The following is a 21,829-nucleotide window of genomic DNA, read 5'->3' on the forward strand; positions in this document are numbered from 1 at the left end:
CTATCTATAGTAGAGAAGGTGATTTAATGGAAGTTAAGGTTCCAAAGAGAAGAAATGGCAATGGCATTGGGCTAAGTGCTGGGGAAGGAATGTAAGTCTTTCCCATTGTAGCCCCTTGCCCAATGAAACACCCTCCCCACTAAGATCCAACAGGCCCTTATTTTTCTATCTTTTTGGAGAGTATTTAAAGTCTGGGCTTGGTATAGGGCGAAGTCGACAATGTGGGTGTATCAGGGATGCATGGCTGGGTCATCAGGTTTTTCTGTTTTCAGTTTTGTTAACTGTAGACAGGTAGTCCTCAATTTATGACAATTGAGCCCAAAATTTATGTTGCTAAGCGAGACAGTTGTTAAGTGAATTTTGTCCCATTTTACAACTTTTCTTGCCATAGTCTGGCTTCCCCATTGTCGTTTGTCAGAAGGTTGCAAAAAGTGATCACATAATCCTGGGACATTGGAACCATCATAAATGTCAGTCAATTGCCAAGCATTAACTGTGAAAAAAGTTTTTCCAGTGTCATTGTAATTTTGAATGGTCACTAAAGGAACTGTTTTAAGTCCAGGACTTCCTGTATTGTTTTATTGGTTGGAAGCCACCCAGAGTTGGTTTAAGATTGACAGCTATACAAATGTTGAAATCAACCAACAAATAAATAAATCATTTGAATCTGGATTAAAGTCCATGTGGAGATCATCCATTTGGAGAATTTCACCATAGTTGTGAGACAGTGAAGAAAGCCTACTATTGCCTCTTCAAATGACAGGGTTTTTCCCCCAAAACTTCTGTCTTTGCTAGGATTCATATATCAACCGAAACGGTTGGTAAATTACTGTGTAAAATTTGTAGATCAATAACAGTTGATTCTGGGAGTTCCAATGTTAGAAAATATGAGATTAGTAGATCCAATTGACAATTGTTTATCCAGCTATTCTGGATTCTAACTAGTTAATTACGATACTTACAAGGTATTTGAAATGATGAAGGCTACCTTTTGTTTCTTTAACCCTTGTCCCTACATTCTAATTAAATTGGGCCCAGTGCTAACTGGTCTCACAATTAAACAATAAATGATTTTCTGAAGGTTAGATTTACTATTTAAAATATTTAGGTTTTAGTTTTACAATTAGATTTACATACAGAGTAAATTATGAGAACACTTTTAAAAAATGTTCCCTTCAATCTGGAGAAAGTTCACAATCTGATTGGAGAAATTATGACCCTAACTCTGTTCTCATAAGTATTAACCCAATCCAATGAACTGAGCAAGTCTGCATCATCAATTTGTAGGAGAGATGTGCAACTGCAACCACAAACTGACCATTTTGGCTTATGCTGTCTCACACAGATCTGTTGTACTATTGACCCCAAAATTTCTGTTGTTGAAACATTTGTTAATTTGCCCCATTTTATGACCTTTTTTGCCAGTTAAGTGAATCACTGTAGTTGTTAATTAGTAACACGGTTGTTAAATGAATCTAGCTTCTCCATTGACTGCTTGTCAGAAGGTTGCAAAACGGGATCACATGTCCCCAGGACATGGCAACCTTCATAAATATGAGTCAATTGCCAAGCATCTGAATTTTGATCACTTGACTATGGGGATGCTACAATGTTCATAATTGTGAAAACTGATCATAACTCATGTTTTTCAGTGCTGTTGTAACTGAATGCTCACGAAATGAACTGTTGTAAGTCGAGGACTACATGTATATCATTCTCACACCAATTCAAAGGAATTTGTGTGCATGTGCCTTTGAATCAGTTTTTGACTCCTATTGATTGTCTGAACAAGTCCATGCAGTTTTCTTGGAAGGTTTTTCAAAAGTTGTTTTCCACTGTCTCCTTCTTAAGGATGAGAGAGTGAGTGATTGGTCCAAGATCAGCCAGCTTGCTTTTGTGCCTAAGGCAGGATTAGAACTCCTGATTTGTAGTCAATACCTTACCCTCTACACCACTATGTCAACAAATTGATTCTATATTTAAGGGCTTAAATGACTGCAAAATGTGTGTGTGTACACACACATACATACACATATTCCACTGACTTTAGAATGTACAAGAAAATCCAGCAACATGAACCAAAAAATAACAGAAGTACCAAAGAAGATAAGGATTGGTTTGAAATCCTTTGGAGGCTTTTTACTTTTCAGTAGATATACAGTATATTTTTTAAAAGGGGAAAAAAAGGTTACTGAACCTGTAACAAAGCACAAGGCAAATCCACAATGTACTAAACTGACTGAATGCTTCTAGTTTAATCTGTCAAGCATTTTGTGGATTCTGTATTCCACTTATTAAGCATTGAGTTATCATTTCAGTTTAGCTCATAATTTGATAGCTGTATTTCAAGTCAGGGGAAAAAACATTAAAAATCATTCGGATAGTATGAACTTTTCACTTCTATATGATGCCAAACACTGATGTCCAAATTTGTCACAAGAATCCGTACAAAGAATTCAGTAATATGAGATAGGGGAGGGAATGATGGCATTAATTGTTTAACTGAAGCCATAGGGTACAATGCGGAAGTGATAGAACACTGCTGATTATACATAAAAGTTAAAACAGTTCAAACTATGTACATAAGGGATAGGGCCTTCTCTGTGGGAGCGCCTGCCCTCTGGAACCAGCTGCCGGTGGAGCTGAGGACTGCCCCCGACCTCCGATCATTCCGCCGGGGCCTGAAGACCTGGCTCTTCGAGCTCTCGGGCCCAGACTGAGGAGGAATTTTTAATTTGGGGTTCTTTTTTAACTGACTACAGGGTTAATTTAATTTCTTTTTTAATTTGGTTCTTAATTTTTGTATTTTGGATTTTTAATTCCCTGTAAACCGCCCTGAGTCCTCAGGGAATAGGGCGGTATATAAATACAATTAAATAAATAAATAAATAAATAAATAAGTGTTGTTTTTTTCTGTTGAACACATTTACTTATGGTTAGGAAGCCATGTGAAAAAATTAGTGGAGAGGAGTTAATTGCCATTTAGCTTATTTTTCATGAATATACAAGATTTTTGCAGTATCAGATATAAAAACTAAAATCAGAGTGAACAGGGTTGACTTTTTTCCTCCCAAAAATATATATAATCTATAAGCCCAGCACAAATAATGCCAGATCAATTTCAGGATTCAGAAAATACTTTCACATAGCTTCAATGCTGATTGATGAAACTTCAGCTAAAATGTGGCAGTTACAAAAGGAGCCAAGCCAAGAGGAATAAATGTATAAAATAATTTGAGTATACTTTTGAGGAACAAAAAAAAATCATACCACGTTCAATTAAAAAGAACAAGGAAGATCTGAGCACTTTCTGATGGTATTCAGGATAGTACTCCAAGAATAAAAGTTTAAGAACAGCTCAATAACACGATTGCAATCCCTGACTTAGTAGGTAGAAAAAATAGAGGTAATATTAAGAAATGCTTCAGTCTTTCTCCAATACTATAGTAAGCCTGAAGGAAAAAATGTGCTGATGTAGAAATCACAGCAACAGCAGCTAAACTAATTAAAAAATTATGTGAAGATGTTTCAAGCATCTGATTGAATAAATAACATCTGCAGAAGAAAAACAATGCTTATACTGCAGAACTTTCAGAACTCTCACTACACAAAAAAGACAAAAGTGTTTTCTCAGTAGTTGCTTATAACTATTGCACAAACAACTAAAGACAATTTTTTCTCAAATTGTGTAGTTTCACAAATGTTTAGCAATGTTATTTCACTTTAGGGATTCTAAATGATTAGTTTATTTTGTCATTGGCTTCTGTTCTTCATGTACTGAAACATGAGAAGTGTACCATTCCTTCTTTGGATACAACTAGGTGCAAGTCAGTTTATCCAATAAGAGCATAACAATGTTGATCTCCATATCAACAAATTAACATCTTTTCTTTTCATAACATGGACATGATTAAGAGTCTAAGACCAGTAGCAATTGGAGTCTATAGTCTAGGGCTTTTCAACCAGTGGTACGGGTACCACCTGTGGTACATTGGCACCTGGCAGGTAGTATGCGACCATCCTAAAAAAGTGGTAGCGGGGGAGGGGAATGAGCTGAACTGGTGACGGCACCGCACAAGCCTGAGTGAGAGATGGCTGGAGCTGCAGGGCTGTCAGGGCTCAGCGGAAGCACCAGCATCAGTGCTTCTTCGGGGCTGTCAGGGCTCAGTGGAAGCACCAATCAGCTGGAATGTTGCAGCATCTCCAGGGTCGTGATTTACATTCAGATGCTTGGCAACTGATTCATATTTATGACTGTCAGTGTCCCAAGGTCATGTGAAGTGACCAAAACCTGCTGCAGATGGAGGGGGAATAAAAACCAAACTCCCCCACCCCACCCCCACTGCCAATCCTCAACAGAAATGCTACAGTGAAAACCTCGGACTGGAGGAAGAGTACTGCCGGGCAAGCAGGCACGCGTCTTGGTTGGCTGTGGGTTGGGGGGCACTTTTTTTAGTGCCATTGTAACTTCAGTCACTAAGCGAACTGTTGTAAGTCGACGACTACCTGTACTGCTAAGCTTGTAAGCTGCCCTGAGTCTTCGGAGAAGGGCGGGATATAAATGGAATTAAAATAAATAAATAAATAAAAAATACTTCACTTTTTTCCTTTTTGGGGGAGGGGGGGTCAGGTTTCTGACACCTTGCTAGGCGACTGGTGGTACTTGGATGTTGCCATATCCTAAAAGTGGTACAACGGATGAAAAGGTTGAAAAGCCCTGCTATAGTCCAATTTCACAGTAGCACCTAGACCCCAACAGACAGGTCCGTGTTACTATAAGAATTTGTTTCATCACTGCTCTTTCCCTGAACTGTATTAATCACTGATACACAAAGAGCTATTGTGTGTGAAATCTGCTAGTTTCCAATAAACCTTTGCGGAGTGTTTCAATGGTATAATATCTGACAGATGTCCTGGATGTCCTTGTGCAGAGGACTCAAATGCCTATAAAACCATGAGACATATATTCAACCTCATTTTTCTTAATGAAAAAAATACTGCCATTGTTATTTTTTTAACCACTATGGCAAAAGGCATTAGCAGTATGGGTAATGAAGCAAAAGTAACTAGTCCAGAATAATTATTCTATTGTTAACTGTGCTGAACAGGGATAGGTATATTTTCTATGGTGTATTGATGATATAAACCGATAGTTGTGGTTGAAAGTTGCATTATATGGCAATGATTTAATGTATGCTTTGTGACAAGACAGTGGCACGTGAAAGAAAGCATTCTTACTGATACTGCCCCAACATTTGAATAATCCCTGAAGAATCCACCAATCAGTCTGGTGGAAAAGAGTGTCAAGTCTTAAAAAGTAAAAGGAAGCAACAATGTAGTGTTACCTATGATATAAAACATTTTATGAAAGAGATCAATCTCATCATAAGGAAGCAAGTGTACAAACAGGGTTATGTCTATATGATTGAAACTAAAAAGCGAAACAGAATATGAAAAAACAGTACGGAAAGAAGCAATACTGTCTGTATGGTTTCAGTAACAGAGATGGTAAACATGTTGAAAGGTATCCCGAAGTAATGAGAACAGATGGCTTGCTTTTTTTATGGGAAATTATTTCCATGCATGGTAACCACTGATTACAAGCTTTTATTCCAAGATATATATGTATATTGTGTGTGTGTTTGTGTGCATCTGCATGTGTATGGAAATGAAAATCCATCAAAGTGTTTTATTGAAGGACATAAGTGCAGTATCATTTATGGGTTGGTCTCCCACCTGAATTTACCATTGCACGGTTATGAGAAACAGTTAGCCAATAGGAACCCAGACTAGGGAAAGGGGTACAGAAAATATACAGCAACATATATGAAGTCAATTAATACTACTGTGCAATTCTATGAATGGTACAAAGAAATCCTTGAAATAAATTTCAGAGCTCAATTTGTTAATCAAATATAACAATTTCCTTTACCAAAAGAATTAAAGAAAAATCAGCACTGCATCATGAAATAGCCCAGGCTGATTGTCAGATGCTATTCCAGAGTTTAAGAAGGACTGTAATAGTAGACAAGGTATATCTATAAGCCAGCCATGACAAAAACTGTGTGGTTAGGACTGGAACAGTCTTTGACAGCTACAACAGAAGTTTATGTGTTGTAGGAATTGCCTCTTGTATCTCTCTTCTCTGTCAACTGTAGCAACTGTTATATTTCTTGTACATACTTATGGAAAGGTCATACTTATATTTCATGATTCCTCTGTAAAGGATGCATCTGATTTGAAAATATATAGACATTCAATTTCAGCTGTTAAATGCATAAATGTATAAACAGTACTGACAGTAAAGGGATTTTTTAAGTTAAAAGCTTTAACAAACAACATATAGATTTTAATATGCTCAGTGATAGGAACAAGCAAAATCTCGAACAAACCAATAAAAACCATACAAAAAAGAGTTGCCACTTCACAAAAAAATATTGTGTTTGCAGAAAAGTCTGTACTCTTTTCGCTCGGAGAGCAAATAATGCTGTTTAGATCAAAACAAAAACAGGATTCAGGTAATAACAAAATATGAATATAGAAGAGATAAAATCAGCACTGCATTTGAATCTTAGTCATAACTTGTTCTTTGTACATGAGTTATGATGCTACTTCTCAGGTATTTGGCAAAGGAAAAAGGATTTGAAGATTAGGGAAGGATATAGTGTTCAACTTGAACTCTGTCAACATATTATCAATTCTTGGGAAATTGTAACTTAGCTATGTTGCAGAAACAGCAATTGTGTCACGTGTCTTCTAATAAAATTTTATATGCAATAGCAGTTTTATATATTTTACTGTAAACTTATTTTGTTTGAAATAACACACTGTGAACTCACTAAATGTCAGGTTTTTTTTCACGTGGTGGAAAAATGCAACTTGCGTTGAAAGAAACATATACTACCATGAGTTTCTGTACAATGTGAAAGTACATAAATAAAATTATAGTAACATTCCTGCATTTCCTAATGTAAACATTTTGAGACAGTACATTTACTTAAAAGGAACATTATGGTCAGCCTTCCTTAACCTATGCCAAAGAACCATCAAATATGTGAGTACTGTAAGTGAGAGGCAGTGAAAATAGGCTAAGAAAAGCTGTGCAGGATCAGATGAAGGACAAATCTAATTGTGCATTCTGCTCCCTTTATGGCTATGAAAAAATAGTGACTATATGAACACACCTGGTGCTGAAAATTCATTCATCCATATTAATCTAATATCAGACATAACCAAACCATACAAACTAGTAGTCTGATAGTCTTTATCCTCTATAAATGTATTGATTTAATTTATATTGCATTTTTGGTTCAATCCCCTACTTAAGAATTATCTAATTATCTACAAATCCAATTAAATAAATAAATAAGTTGACAGTCATCACTGCAACTATGTTGGCACAGTCCTAAATCCTATTCAGGATATTTAACTACGCAGAAACAGACACGGCCTTATCTCTTTACTTGCCCAACTTCCTAGTTTGCTGCATAAGGGATAGAGTCTGAAAGATAGGAAAATAGAAGTGGAGGGGAATAACAATGCTATTGTACAACTACACTCTGTCCTAGTTAAATGCTTTAATTCATAGTACTATAGTTTTGAGATTGTTTTTCTATTTGTGATTATTCTAGCTGCTCATGTAGAACTTAAGGTCCCATCTTATAACTGTCTTCCTGCATTTTATAAACTCACTCGGCCAATAATTTGGTTGGCCTGCAGAATTAAAAGTAACTAGAACCCAAATGCCAGTTTATAAAACAATTTTAAAAACTGTAAGCTGCAAAATGTTTGGGGGGGGAATCCAAGCACTTACTATCTTGAAACTAGTACATTGATTCATTGGACTTCTTTAATAATGGGTCTTCTTTCTGTTGAAGATATAAAAATCTGGTTTGTACAGTTTTCTGTGTTTTCTGAATATCCAAGACTACATGTAGATTACTGTAGTCTTTGAATTTTTGTTATGCCCTTAGCCCCAGGTTCTGTGAATTAAATTATTCATGAATGTACACTGGAGCATTAATCACTTGTAATGATTCATGAATGAGGTTATCTAAAAATGTTAAACCCTATGCTGTAATTATTCACACTGACAGTGTCTTGACATAAATCTGTTTGAAACTTTACAGTTGAACTGTGAAGCTAATTTATATAGAATTCTCTTTGAGAATTGTGTACTGAAACAGTTGAGTTTACTGAGCTGTCCATTTTTTTCAATGATACAGGTTTGTGATGAAGTCATCGCATGAACTAGAGTCATAATAACCCAGCAAGAAACAAACAGAATCACCATGTTTTATATAACTATTTTTAAATTTTAAAGGAAAAACATGCTACCTGACTCATCATTTAATGCAGTGTCAATTGCATCATATCCTGGTTTCAATCATTTGTTCAAAAACTACTTTCAAGTGATGTGGCAAAATTTCATTAGTTTTATTAGTTATTAGTCCAAATCGTCTGGGTATGTTCTACTTTACTGGTGATGTCACATGCAGTGATGTAAACTGTTTAATGGATTAGATATTAACCAACTGCACTCTTAACTCACTGTTCAGTAAAATGTATGCAGAAGGATATGAACATACCCAGTTACATGTCTTAATCTCAGTGAGATTAATAAAGGGGAGAATATTTTGCACATAAAATGAATGTGTCTATGAAACATTTGCATGTTATGTTCATAAGTTGCTTATAAAACATTAGCATTTTAAAAGGATATTCAGTAGTAGTATGTTTTTTATGCATACTGCATGCAGCCTGAAAATCTTCCTTAAGTTGCAAATACAGATATATGCCTTAGGAAAAAGAAATTTGATAAATGCCAAAACAGTAGCATCAATAATGATAAGAGTGATTATGTTATTCCTCAATTCTAACCAAGTGATCCTTAAACTTGGGATTTGTCATTTAATACCATTAAGGGCAAGATCCACAGAGCCCTACAGAAGCATCGTTTATAAATGGAAACTAGAGTAATTTCAGAACTATAGAACATCTTTGGCAATGCAATCTGGCAGTCTAGCATATTGGTCAGGCGATGTCACTACAGTTCCTCCATCTAATATTGCAAATTAAAGGGTCAAATACATTGAGTTGAAAAGTTTGATTGCATTCTGTAAAGTTTAGGGACAGAATCATAATTAAAAATTACCATTTTGTATTTTTTCATTTATACTATTTTGTTCAAATTATACAAAGTATATAGAAAAACAACTATTTTTTGTCTTTTTCTGGTCTTTTATAAAGTTCTGTGCATATGTATTAATACTGGATACTACAATTGTTTCTTCTTTTAGTTTTCTCTATACTGTTCCTCCCCATATTGATTAGAAGTTTGACTATTAATCCCATCACATCTGGACAGCATTATGTTAAGGGTGGCTGGTTTTCTATTACTGGTTATAGTTGCTGCTTCTGACTCAAGGCATATTTAAGAACTTTTAAAATTAGGCTGCAATTCTTTATCCAATGTTTGGAATAAAGCCCCCTTGAATTCAATAGGATTTATTGTGTATATATCTTTAGGATTGCTTTGTTATATTTGATATAAAAGTAAAAACACTATGTACTTTATTTCTCAGCTCTAAATTTCTTTGGGTGAGGGAATTAATTTTAAAAACAGTTCCGCTTTCTTTTTCTCATATGTAGTAATTACTTCAAACTTCATGGTGGGTCACATAATTCTATTGTTAAGTTTACTGTTCAAATATTTTAGATAAAGTAACTTTGCAGCATTCATTTGAAACTATAATATTTAACCCACTATAAATGTATTTAAAATTCATGTGATATAAATCAATATAAATTCAAAATTGAACGCATGAACTGATTAAAAACACTTTAAGAGAAAATTGTGCAGATATTGTTGAAAAATGCAGTTATCTACCTAGTAAGATTAATCTATTGCTAAATTCAGCAATTTGCATTTTTGCTGCTTATAAGCTGAACATAAATAGTAAAAACTAAAATTTATTGTAAACTTTAGTAAGACAATCTACCTGTAACATGGAAATATGTACATATGTGCGCGCGCACGCGCGCACACACACATACATGTAGCTATTTATCTTTCTAGTTTAACATCTCTATTAAAAACTTAGTGAAATTATTAGTATATGCATAATGATGGAACGGCCAAATCACGTGATGCCTGCCTAGTAATTTTTCATCCATAATCTTGATCCCTAACCTACATATGTCCGTAATCAGGGATAGAGAACACATGACAGATATGAGCTTCAGAATGCAGAAAGGTAAAAAAAAACAAAACACATGGACAATTCTTTGTATCATTTTGTTTGTATACCTTCGGGAGAAGGGCGGTATATAAATAAAATTAATAATAATAATAATAATAATAATAATAATAATAATAATAATAATAATAATAATAATAATAATAAGTCTTACCATTATTTTACTACAACGTGCATTTACTTTCCAAAATTGGGATGCAACGAATGATCTTCTCATCTCTTTTCCAGCTACTACTGAGTTAAATAACCCCCTCTGTGCCTGTCAAATCTAACCCATTTCAACCGGCAAGGTCGAAATTACACCACTTCACTGCCTGCTCTAGCTTTGCAGTAGGAGGAGAGGCTGCTGCTGCTGCTCCTCCTTTGGGACAGGATCTTTGGAGGCACGTTCAGAGAAACACAGCATTTTGTTCCAGGGCTTTCATTTGAACTCTCCAGCCTTTTCTATCCCACCCCCCCAAGCCCCCTCCAAAGCCAGGCTCTCTAGCTGCAATCTTTGCGCCCAGTTAATTATTGGAGCTTGCTGTAGCGTTTTATTAAGTGGAGAAGCCGAGGTCACAGGAGAGGATTTTCGAGTGCTAGAAGACTCCTGCGAGTTCCTTGGACTGCAAGGCGATTAAACCGGTCAGTCCTAGAGGAGATCAACCCTGACTGCTCTTTAGAAGGCCAGATCCTGAAGCTAAAACTCAAATACTTTGGCCACCTAATGAGGAGGAAGGACTCACTGGAGAAGAGCCTAATGCTGGGAAAGGTTGAGGGCAAGAGAAGAAGGGGACGACAGAGAATGAGGTGGCTGGATGGAGTCACTGAAGCAGTAGGCGTGAGCTTAAATGGACTCCAGAAGATGGTAGAGGACAGGAAGGCCTGGAGGAACGTTGTCCATAGGGTCGCGATGGGTCGGACACGACTTCGCAACTAACAACAAAAAAGACGCAAGGCGGACACCTTTTTCTCCCCCCCCCCACTCCCCGGAAGTATATGAGGCAGCAGGACGCAAGGTCCCGGCGAGCTGGCCGCTGTGGCTTTGGATCCCGACCCGCGCTTTTTGCCCTCTTTTCTTTTCCGTACCTGGTTCATCTGAATGGGGTTTACCTGGCTTAGTGGGCTCGAAAGGGGGAGGAGGAGGAGGAGCAAAGACTTCGTTCTTTTCGGAGAGCGGTTCTCCTCACACACCTCCGGCTTCAAAGCCTCGAGATAATCGCGCCAAGGTCCGCGGTGTGTCTTTCTGAGGGAAGTTCTCTACCGCACGCCAACTTAGCGGCACGTTTATTTTACTCGGGATAGTCTCCGCGATCACGCAGCCCCGAAGGGCGGATCTCAGTACCGTCTCATTGCTGGACGCAAAACGAGTAGTAGTAACGGAGGCGGCGGCGGCGGCGGCGAAAATCTTCAGAACCAGCGAAGAGATTTAGTTGCAAAAATCTACGCCCGGGAAAAGCAGCGACCCCGACCGCCTCAACACTTCGGGGAGCGAATAGCCAGTCACCCGATTTGTGGGCATTTTGTTTTTTCTCTATAAAAGAGCGCAATTCGGGGAGATGTGGAGTAAGTAGTATTCCCTCAGCTCTCCGCACCCGCGCTCATTTCCCGCGAAACTTGTAAGGTGCAACGGCTGAATGTAGGGGAGCCACGTCCTATTGCATAACAAACCGCTCTCTTCTCTCTCCTTCGCCCTCCCTCCCTTGAAATGTTACGCGTCTCGTATATGCATGCTCATACTTCTCTCCCTGCGAAGTTTTAATTAGGCAGCCATGGTAACTCACTATTCTCCCGAAGCCTCCATTCCAGCATGATGCTGAGGTTTGTCAGGCACTCTGATCCTCGGGGAATCTGGGGGCAGCGTCTGCAGTTTTTTCCCCAAAAATTTCGGCCGATTTGCAGCGCGAGGTTGCTTACCTTACTTACAACGTTTCCTTAGAAATAAGTAAAGGTCAGTGCAGTTCCTTTGCGATGATGCATCTCTTGTCAGCTCACTTCTGCGAGCTTGCAGAGGAACGATCCACTCTCGCAAGAGCATCTGCTGCAAGATAACACCAAGGAGATTTATATATTTTTTTTAAAAAAAGAAGAAAAAAATCTTTACGGAGACCCCAACCACTATCAACGCCTGCTATTTTTTTTTCCTTCTTCCTCCTCATTAGATTTCGCAGTCCACAACATTTAATGCCTTCGTTGAGTCCGGAGGCAATTCAATGCCAGAGTAACAGCAAGAAGCCACGCAGTCCTGGAAATGTCCTCATTTACTGAACTCCCTCCAATGAGATCTCAGATCTGATTAAAAAAAATAAAACGAGGGCGGGTGGCTGTTGTAGGGAGAAAGGCGGAGAATTGGGGGGGGGGGCTGCCCGTTTTCGGCAGTCCCGGTTTCAAACCTGGCTCCCAGGGCTGTTCACTTTGAAGCATTTTTTGTCGTCCTTCCCCAGTTTTGCAGACGGAGGACTCGGGGGAAAAAAAAAGCTGGCTTTTCTCCTACTTTAAGAAATGCACGAGAGAAAGAAGAGCGCGTGCGGCCAGCCTGTCGGCTGGTGCGAGCCGGGAGTAGGGTTGTGTGAATGCGCGTACACGCGTGCGCGCGCGCGCTTCGCACCGGAAAAGGGACGGGAACTGCCGCTGGTTCTCCACTAGGGAGAGTTCGCGCGTTCCTCCGGCGCAGGGAGACTTGTTGAATTTAGATCGAGCAGCCATTCAAACGAGGACCCTTCGTCGGAAAGAGCGATGCCAAATGGCCGAGCGTCGGGAAATGACGGGCGATGGCACAAACGGTTCAAAACTCTTGACTCTTTTAAAAACAACAACAACAACAACTCCGTTCTTATTGTTTGTCAGTAATACAATATAACCAAAGTACATTTTGGGGCTCCGTGGAAAGCTGGGCAAGGATCATTTGGGTTCTTGACCGGCTTGCCGAACTGAGGCAGGCTATAAAGAAAGATACAAAGAATACATCAAAATGCTGCATGTCATAAATGTGAGGTAGGACACAAAAGTGAGGCATGAAGAAAAATGCGTGTATTAGTTTAGAACAGGGGTCTTCAAACTTGGCCCTTTTATGACTTGTGGACTTCAACTCCCAGAATTCCTCAGCCAGGTACTCTGGCTGAGGAATTCTGGGAGTTGAAGTCCACAAGTCATAAAGGGGCCAAGTTTGAAGACCCCTGGTTTAGAAGAAGAACAAGGAAATGGAAAATGTCAAACCACAAGTTCACCTGTGGGTCACATCTAATAAGCTAGCACACAGTTCAGTTGCAGCTAACCACATACATGGTACAGGAAACCTAGATGCTAGCAAAGAGACAAGGTTGCAAAACAATTTAGCAATGCAAAGAGGGGCTAGAAATGAGCTAGAAGGGGGCCTGTAATTCATGTAACCAATCAGAGCTCATAAGTTACATTTCCGTGTTTTGCTACTTTCGGAGACTATATATGTACTTGCTTTTCCATGACAAGGTGTTCGGACATTGCCTTTGCTTTTTGCTCTGAACCTTTTGCGCAAAATAAACCAAACTTCTTTTGATTCCAAGGTCTGAGTCTCTTGATTTTGCAACAGGACGAATAATGGAACAGCGGGACGGAAAAGGAATGCAACTTCTCTACTTAACTTTACTAAAATCTAGGCAACCTGAGTTTGTTTAGTTTTGTATTATGTCTCCTTGTTTCCGTGTTTTATTTTGTGAAATTGTTTCTGTAGTGCTATGAGAAAGCTGCAGAAATCTCCACGCTGGTTGGACCAGTTTCATGTAACTTTTTAGAAAGTTCATTTAGTTTTGCAGGACATATTGGAACCTTGGATACAGACAGCACGTAAGGAGTATTTTGAATAATTTGCAAGGATTACAATGCAGTGCAGACTCACGAGAGATCCAATGCTTATAAGATCTTATGTGGGATCCCTATTGCGCGTGTTATAGATCTGTTTTTTTTATACATAATTTATTCTGCTGACAGTTTTTGGACACAAGTGGCAAAATCTGTCCCAGGCCCCTATCCAACTCTCAAGTCTGCCTTAACTACATATTCAGGGAGCAACTGATGCGTGTTTTACTGCTAGGAAGCAATTGTTTACTTTGTCCCATGAAAGAACTATAATTCTCAGAAATTGCCTGGACTAGTCCCTTGCAGTTTTCTTGGCAAGATTTTTCATAAGCAGTTTCCATTGCGTTTTTCCTAGGACTGAGAAAGTGACTGGCCCAAGGACACACAGCTGCTGGTTTTGTGCCTAAGGCAGGGCTTGAACTCATAGTATTTGATGTCTTAACCAATACACCAAACTGGCTATCATGCTTTCTTTACTCTTGTGCTAAAGTTACTCAGACTTTTAACTGCATTAATCATAACCAGTAACCAGCACCATTAAATAGGAAGCAGAAAAGGCCTCCTTTTTTTAAAGAATGGGAGATCTGTGGAATAATTTTTTGGCCTGAACTATTAGTTGACTTAAATGTTTTCTAATTGGTTAGTTTTCATGACTTTTATATGAGCAAGACTCATAGTTTATGCCAGCTTTGATGCAACCTCCTCATAATTGATGATTGCTGTAATATCATGCACTGATAGATTAAATTATGGATGAGTAGGATAACAGCTATCCTATTATAATCTGTTTATTAAATCTCTGCAAAGCATACATTGTCATTACTGCCTCATTCTAGCAATAAGACAAGATAGAGCTATATTTATTTTGCAAGGAACTAAATGATGCAGTCATCCCTAGTAACTGATACCATGGTTCAAAGATATGTTAACCTTCAGTGTTTACCATGGGTGAACAATAAAAGAAAGCTTTTTACATTGTCAGTGCTTGAAAATGTTTTCCATTGCAATTATATCACGAATAATTAGTTATCTGTTGTCTTCATCTGCAGTCAGGCTACTAGATCTGAAAGGTGATATTTAATTTAATTTAATTAAAACCTACATTCTGGAAAGTAAGAGTTACCAATGTGGTATGTTTGTAGAGAAGGGATTATTCAGTTAATGATAGTTTTAATAGTTAAGTTTTAGTATCATAACTACAACTGCAGTGTCAGAATTCAGTTGTTTATAACCCATCTATACTGATCTATTCTTCATGCATTGCTGTATTGGCAGCCATCTTGCTTTATGTACAGGTTAATTTTGTTGAAGTGTTCATTTCCGCAGTGACGAAAGTGTGAAATTACTTAGTTTTGTTTAACTGTCTCATAACTGGAGGTTCACTATACATCATGGACTAACAAACAAAGGTAGCAGATCTCTATTAATTTGGATGACAAAGCTATGTGCTTTACATTCCTTGTTCTACTAACCAGTGTAATTCTATTCTGTGCATGTGAGTGTATCTTAGATTTGGAAACCATATAGGTTCAACTGGGAAACTAAGCATCCAAGAGAACAAGCCAAGTCCCCAAATGCTGGAGAATTCCTGGAAGCCTTTCACATGTATGTGAAAGATTGCGAAGTTGGAATAGATTGACCTTTTTTACCCCCAAAAAACCTTCCTTTGTTTCCTTGCATGCAGCAGCAGCGGCAGATTGCGAAGGAAAAACGGCATGGGGCTGGGAGTCAGGTAAGGAAAGAAAGGCAATTTCTGGGGGGAGCAAGGATTTCTTTCCTTGTTCTGAGGCCTCTTTCCACTCGGACGCATTGCTCTTGCCAATGGCCCAACCGCCCACTTCAGTACCCTCCCGCCCCGAGCCTCTGCGCTTCACCTGTTGCTTTGGTGACTCTGTAGGCAGAGATGCGAAGTACTCTTTTCTGTCAGAGCCACAGAAGCTGTGTTGAATTCCTGCGGTGAGGGGGTGGAAAGACCTACTATAAAAAATGTCATTTCCTCTGCTAACTAGAAATTATTTAATAATTCTCACCAATCTTGCACGTAGTACATCTTTTCCCATGGTACTTGGGCAAATGTAATATGCTTTTGAGGGATGAAACCACTCCTGCCCTTGGGTCATTACAATGCAAGGCTAGGGTAGGCTAGTCAACACTAATACCTGAACAGAACTGCAATAAATCTCTGTCATGAAATACGTCTTTGTATCCTTGCCCTCCCACTTACAATGTTCATTCTGTGCTGGAATTGGCCTGTAATTCCCATTAATTTTTCCTACTGTCACTTATGCACACATACATCATTCACACCAATAAGTCATAACTTATAATAGTCATGTGTCTTGCAATTTTTACAAGGTATGTACATAAATAAGAACCAAAGTTTTAATTCTGATTTTCCTATATATTTATTCTTATTTAACAATGTTGAAAATAGTACAGTCTGTGAGGGAATTTGCCCACTGGTGCAGGTGTAAGAATGCTGGATGGCCAGTGTATTCCTCTCTACCCATAGAAATGGATATTGGAATATGTTGTTGGACAGTTTATTATGTTTTGGGTGCCTTGTGCCCATAATTGATGTGGTAGTACTTGAATGGAATGGAATGGAATGTCAACACTAGTTCAATCTGGTATTACCTTCACTGTCATGTTTGCAAACCAAGCTTATCATTAGCCTTATCACTACGTTCACACAGGTTACTTTTTTTTTCTAGCATAGTTGCTGTTAGTATGTTCAACTTCTGTCTGTCCTTTCATATTTTATCTCATATTTTATTAAGATACCATTCCAATAATGAACTACTCTTGTACTTGTGGAGGTCTAATATACAGACATGTTCATGTTTTTATTTGTTTTCTATTTAAATTAGCAAGCTGTCAATATTCAAATGATGTGCATTTAAATATTATCTTGACCACTTAGTATTTGCCTTCTATTACAGTTTAAACTACTTTCACAGTTTGTGATGTAATCATAAGCATAAAAATGTTATCAAGACTGCTCCAGTTTCAGTAGGGCCATTTTGATTTCATGTCAAGATTTTTGGCTTCGTTAAATTGGAAGAAAAGAAATTCTGTCAGATATTAGCTGTATTTGGCTGTTCATTTCTGCAATCATCTGGGATCAGCAACTTTATTAGATGTTTTGTTGAAAGTAATTATTTTCATATTACTGAATTGCTGCTGTTAAATAAACTGTGGGTTTGTCTGCTGTGCAAATGTAGTTGCAGTTCCTTGTTTTACATTACTGCAGTCTTCCTGCAGTTGGATTTGAAAGTAATATGACTGTTATTCTGGATACTTTTCTTAACTGAAAATAGCTATGATCTAATTCATTCACAGTTATATTGCCTTTCTATAAGTTATCGGGAATCTGACTGCTGGTTCCTAACTAGTCTGTTAAATACACAGCATTCGTAATTGTCACTAATTATCAAGACATTTTCAGTTTCGGAACAGACAGAATATCTAAAAAACTAATTTAAAATCCTAGCAATAAGACACAATAGCAATTACAGGTAGTCCTTGCTTAGCAACTGCCTTGCACAGCAACAGCTCACAGTTAAATGGTGTTGAAAAAATAATTGTGACCAATGCCCACATTTATAATTTTCATACTGTCTCAGTCAGGTGTTTGCCATTACAGTTAGACAGTATGCATTGCCCTGTGTAAAATCATTAGTACAGTTGCTCTTAGCAACCTCTTTGTTTAATGCAACCAAGGATCGTAAATATCCTGGACTTTAGCAAAAGTGGTAGTCCCATTAGGAGAGTCTGCCCAGCAGCTAAGTGGAGTCTGATTTTAGAGGGCTTGGAGTGATTTCCCTGACGATTTGGTTGGCAGCTATTTTATGACTGGCTCATATGTGAACATGGAGGTGTTCAGAGAATTAGATAAAATTAGTTGAATAATGGGCTACAGCAGGGGTGTGAAACTCAGTTTCATTAAGGGCCGCATCAGCATTGCGGTTGCCCTCAGGGGGCTGGGTGGGCGTGGCCTACTGGGTGGGCGTGGCTAAAGTGCATATGGCCTACTGGGGGGCATGGCCAGCTCTACATCGTTCACATCCAGGGTGCCTATGGGGGCCTGGGCAGGAGTGGGACAGATCTGAGGGTCTCTGGCAGGAGGAGGGTCTCTGGGCCAGGGCCAAGGCAGTGGGGGCCGTTCCCTCACTGTTTCCAGGATGGCTTCGTGGGCCACATGAAACCACTTCGCGGGCCGGATCTGGCCCCCGGGCCTTGTGTTTGACATGTCTGGGCTACAGGAAATGAAGTAACTGAATTAGAGTGATAGTGGTAAAAAACACTAAAATAGATGAAAGTAATAATAATGGCTCAGATTCAAACCTACCCAAAGGTGATAAGACTAATGGACTGTCAGTTCACATTAGTGTTTCTTGCACAGTCACGTCTAGAATGACTATGTCATGTGGCACTGGCCATTTTGTTTTGGCAGATGTGACATGGGATGCCATAACTATTCATGTGTACCTTCCCCTATTTTTTCTCCATGCGTAAGTACCCTCATTTGCATTAGGCATGCTAACAATCCACATGTTGGATTCTAGCAGGACATGTTTAATCGTACTTTTTTCATGTACTAGGCATTCACTTTGTCTCTTTGGAGACAAAACATGAACTTTATGACGTTAATTTTTATCACTTTGAGGGCTTGTTGGACAAGTGTATTCTGGTAGCTAATAGATGTAGCAAGGGAATCCAGGCAGAAATTTTTAGAGAGAATGTTACTGTTGTTTCTGATGTACCCTTAGAAGACGATCATGAACCTTTCTTTCTGCAAGATCACAATGTGGTACAAAGTTTCCCTTGCTTCACAATTCCCCAGGCTTATGAGCTCCCAAGCTTTGTCATTATCAGTATTTGAATGCTTAATGCATAGTACTATAAGGGTTAGTTCTCAGCCTGATTATAATTCAGGATATGGTATTTTAAATAAGCCCCTGCTACTTATACATTATCCATAAAATGAGTCTTCCTCTCCAATTCATACATTACAGAAGGCTCTGCCTTTCATGTCCTGGCTTCAGCAAAAGGACCAAATGTACATGCAGCCCCCCCTCCCCCAAGATGCATTGCAACGCATTGGATTATGTACAAGAGTTGCAGAGGGAGCCCACGCTTGGTGGAGGGTTTGGTAGCAGTGGGGAAGTAAGGGAGAACTTCAAGGAGAGCACTGGGCCTAATAGTTGGGAGTCGTGCGATTGCCATGAGGCTTGTGGAAACAAAAAAAGCTGGGCACATACGGGACCCATTGCTTGATTGAAAAGCAACAGTGGGAGAACGATGTAGAGGCACGAGGAGAGTACAGGTATAGACAAAAACAGGAATAGAGTTGGGAAAGGAGAATGAATAGTGTTCATGTGCACAATGAGATGCAAAGCTGAGCCAAACAGTCCCTAAGTTAAAAACATACTGAATGCTATGAGAAAAGCCATAGGCCTAGTCAAGAATATGCTGGGGTCAAGTCAAGCTCATAGTCAGGAGTAAGAAAGCACAAAAGCGTAGAGCTAGATGGCAAAATTACTTCCAGGAACAGGACAAACCCTGCACAGTTTTAAATCCTCTACCTGCTGAGCTCACACAGCTGAAGCTTTTCTTGCTCAGTGATTGCCGATAATGAGGCACTTGGCTTGTGTGAGGAATCTGTGGGATGCCACTTACTTGCAAAGTGCTGATTTTGATGGTGCACTGGGCCTTCAGATGGAGAGGAGATTTCCCCCTGCTTTCTTGCGCTTGAGTTGGTGAGGGAGGCTTTGGTGCTGGCTGAAGGGCTTGAAAAAGCTTTCATGATGGTGTAGGAGGGGCTTGCCTTGGTGAATCTGTGGGCATAGCACTTGGCCTGAATCGCCCAGGGAATTGTACCTAGTAAAACATGTGATATAATTTCTAATTTAATTTCTAAAATTCTCTTGTATTTTTGTTTTTTGAACATTCTTTTTATATGTAGAATTCTCCAAAGCTTTGGATTTTTAATCAGTTGCTTTATTGCCTTTTCTCTTTCTGTGATAGTTTATTCCGTGGATTTTAAGATCTGGTATTGTTTGTTATTTCTAATGCAAGAATGCCCCCTCTGAAAAAGGGCATAGTATCTACATAGCTCGTAAATCCCCAACAGAAATTGAAGGAGCACGTGAGATTCAAGAAGACAGGGATGTTAATGCAAGAATGAATGATAAGTAGAAAGGTGACAACCTTGTGTGATTCCTTGTTCATTTCAAAGTCTATTGTTCGTATTCCATTAGCTGTAATACTTGCTGGTTGCCCTTTGTATATACTTTTAACCCAAGCTTTGAATTCTTCCCTAGAGTTAATGTTGTTCAATATGCTATTAGAAATGACCATTATAAATTATCAAAGGCTTTTTTTCACAGCCAGAAAAATTAATACATTTTTTTCTTTTTTATTTATATGGCCTATTGCATTTCTTGATACATCCTATTACATTTATTATAAAACTGCTATTACCTTAATATTCTTTTGAATTTAACTTTTTGGTTGATATGTCTAATATCCAGGACATATTTCTTTAGTCAGTCAGCTAGTATTGTTGTAAAAAAAAAATCTATATTCAGCAGCACGATTGGTGTATTTAATTTAATTGTGGTTTCCTTTGCTCCTTTCCCTTCTTTATGAATCAGGGTTATACCTGATTATGGAACATTTCTCTTCCCATATTGATGGTATCATCTTTGTTTCTGTAATTTCATTTATTGTGATGTCAATTATTTTAAAAGTTTCTCCTCAAATTCTTTGCAATGTTGATTTATCAGCCCATCGGGATCAGGGGTAGTGTATTTTAATATTAGTATTTAAAATCTGAAATTGACTAATGCAACAGTATGTGAGTTAGAAAATAACATAACTTTTTCAGGTTTGCTGTTTTGTTCCAGACAAATAAAATATACAGGACTGTTGAAATAACTCAATACAATATTTTCTTTTCCTGCAGCCATGAAATGTGTTAGATAGTTGTTGCTTTCTGAGATCAAAAACAAACTTTCATTTGTTATGTAGCTTCCATATTTAAATGTCAGTTAAACATACAGAAAATTTCAGTGTCTTATAAAAAGGTAAAGGTTCCCCCATACCTGTGTGCTAGACGTTTCTGACTCTAGGGGCCGGTGCTCATCTCCGTTTCAAAGCCGAAGAGCCAGCGCTTGTCCGAGGACGTCTCCGTGGTCATGTGGCCGGCATGACTAGACACTAAAGGCGCACGGAATGCTGTTACCTTCCCACCATAGTGGTCCCTATTTTTCTACTTGCATTTTTACGTGCTTTCGAACTGCTAGGTTGGCAGAAGCTGGGACGAGTAACAGGCGCTCAGGATTCGACCCGCCAAACTGCCGACCTTCTGATCGACAGGCTCAGCGTCCTAACCCACTGAGCCACCGCATCTTATAGTTATGTTTATAGCAGTAGTTCTCAAATTTTGCAGTTCTACATAACTTTTAAAATGATAAATGTGAATGACTTTAGATGAATGATTTCATTAGCAGAAATAAATATACTACATTTAATCGGTATTTAATTTATATATCATGTAGGTTCTCAAACTACAACTATGTAATGTTGGCATGCGCAGGAAAAATGAGAAGTAAAGTCAACAGCAGCTTTTGATAATGCTCCCATTGTGCCTGTGCCAGCCTGATCAGGTTGTTTTTTTTTAATCATACCTCCCTCTGTTCAGAAGTTCTGACCTAGGAGTTAAGAATCTCTGATTTGTTTCCTTAAGAATA

The 21,829-nt window shown here is 38.6% G+C and overlaps 2 protein-coding genes across 4 annotated transcripts in view; one reads left to right on the forward strand and one right to left on the reverse strand.

Moving 5' to 3' along the window:
* Positions 1-12,591, reverse strand: part of INSYN2A (inhibitory synaptic factor 2A) — a 97,800-nt gene extending 85,209 nt beyond the window's left edge. For both annotated transcript variants that reach the window (XM_081328494.1, XM_081328493.1), the window contains exon 1: positions 12,156-12,591. The gene's annotated coding sequence lies outside the window, so the exon portion shown is untranslated. The remainder of the gene's footprint in view (positions 1-12,155) is intronic.
* Positions 1-21,829, forward strand: part of DOCK1 (dedicator of cytokinesis 1) — a 443,954-nt gene that overhangs the window by 204,129 nt on the left and 217,996 nt on the right. The window lies entirely within an intron of this gene.

The sequence above is a fragment of the Vipera berus genome (assembly GCF_964194415.1).
Source record: "Vipera berus genome assembly, chromosome: 5".
In the NCBI taxonomy this organism is placed as follows: Eukaryota; Metazoa; Chordata; class Lepidosauria; order Squamata; family Viperidae; genus Vipera; species Vipera berus.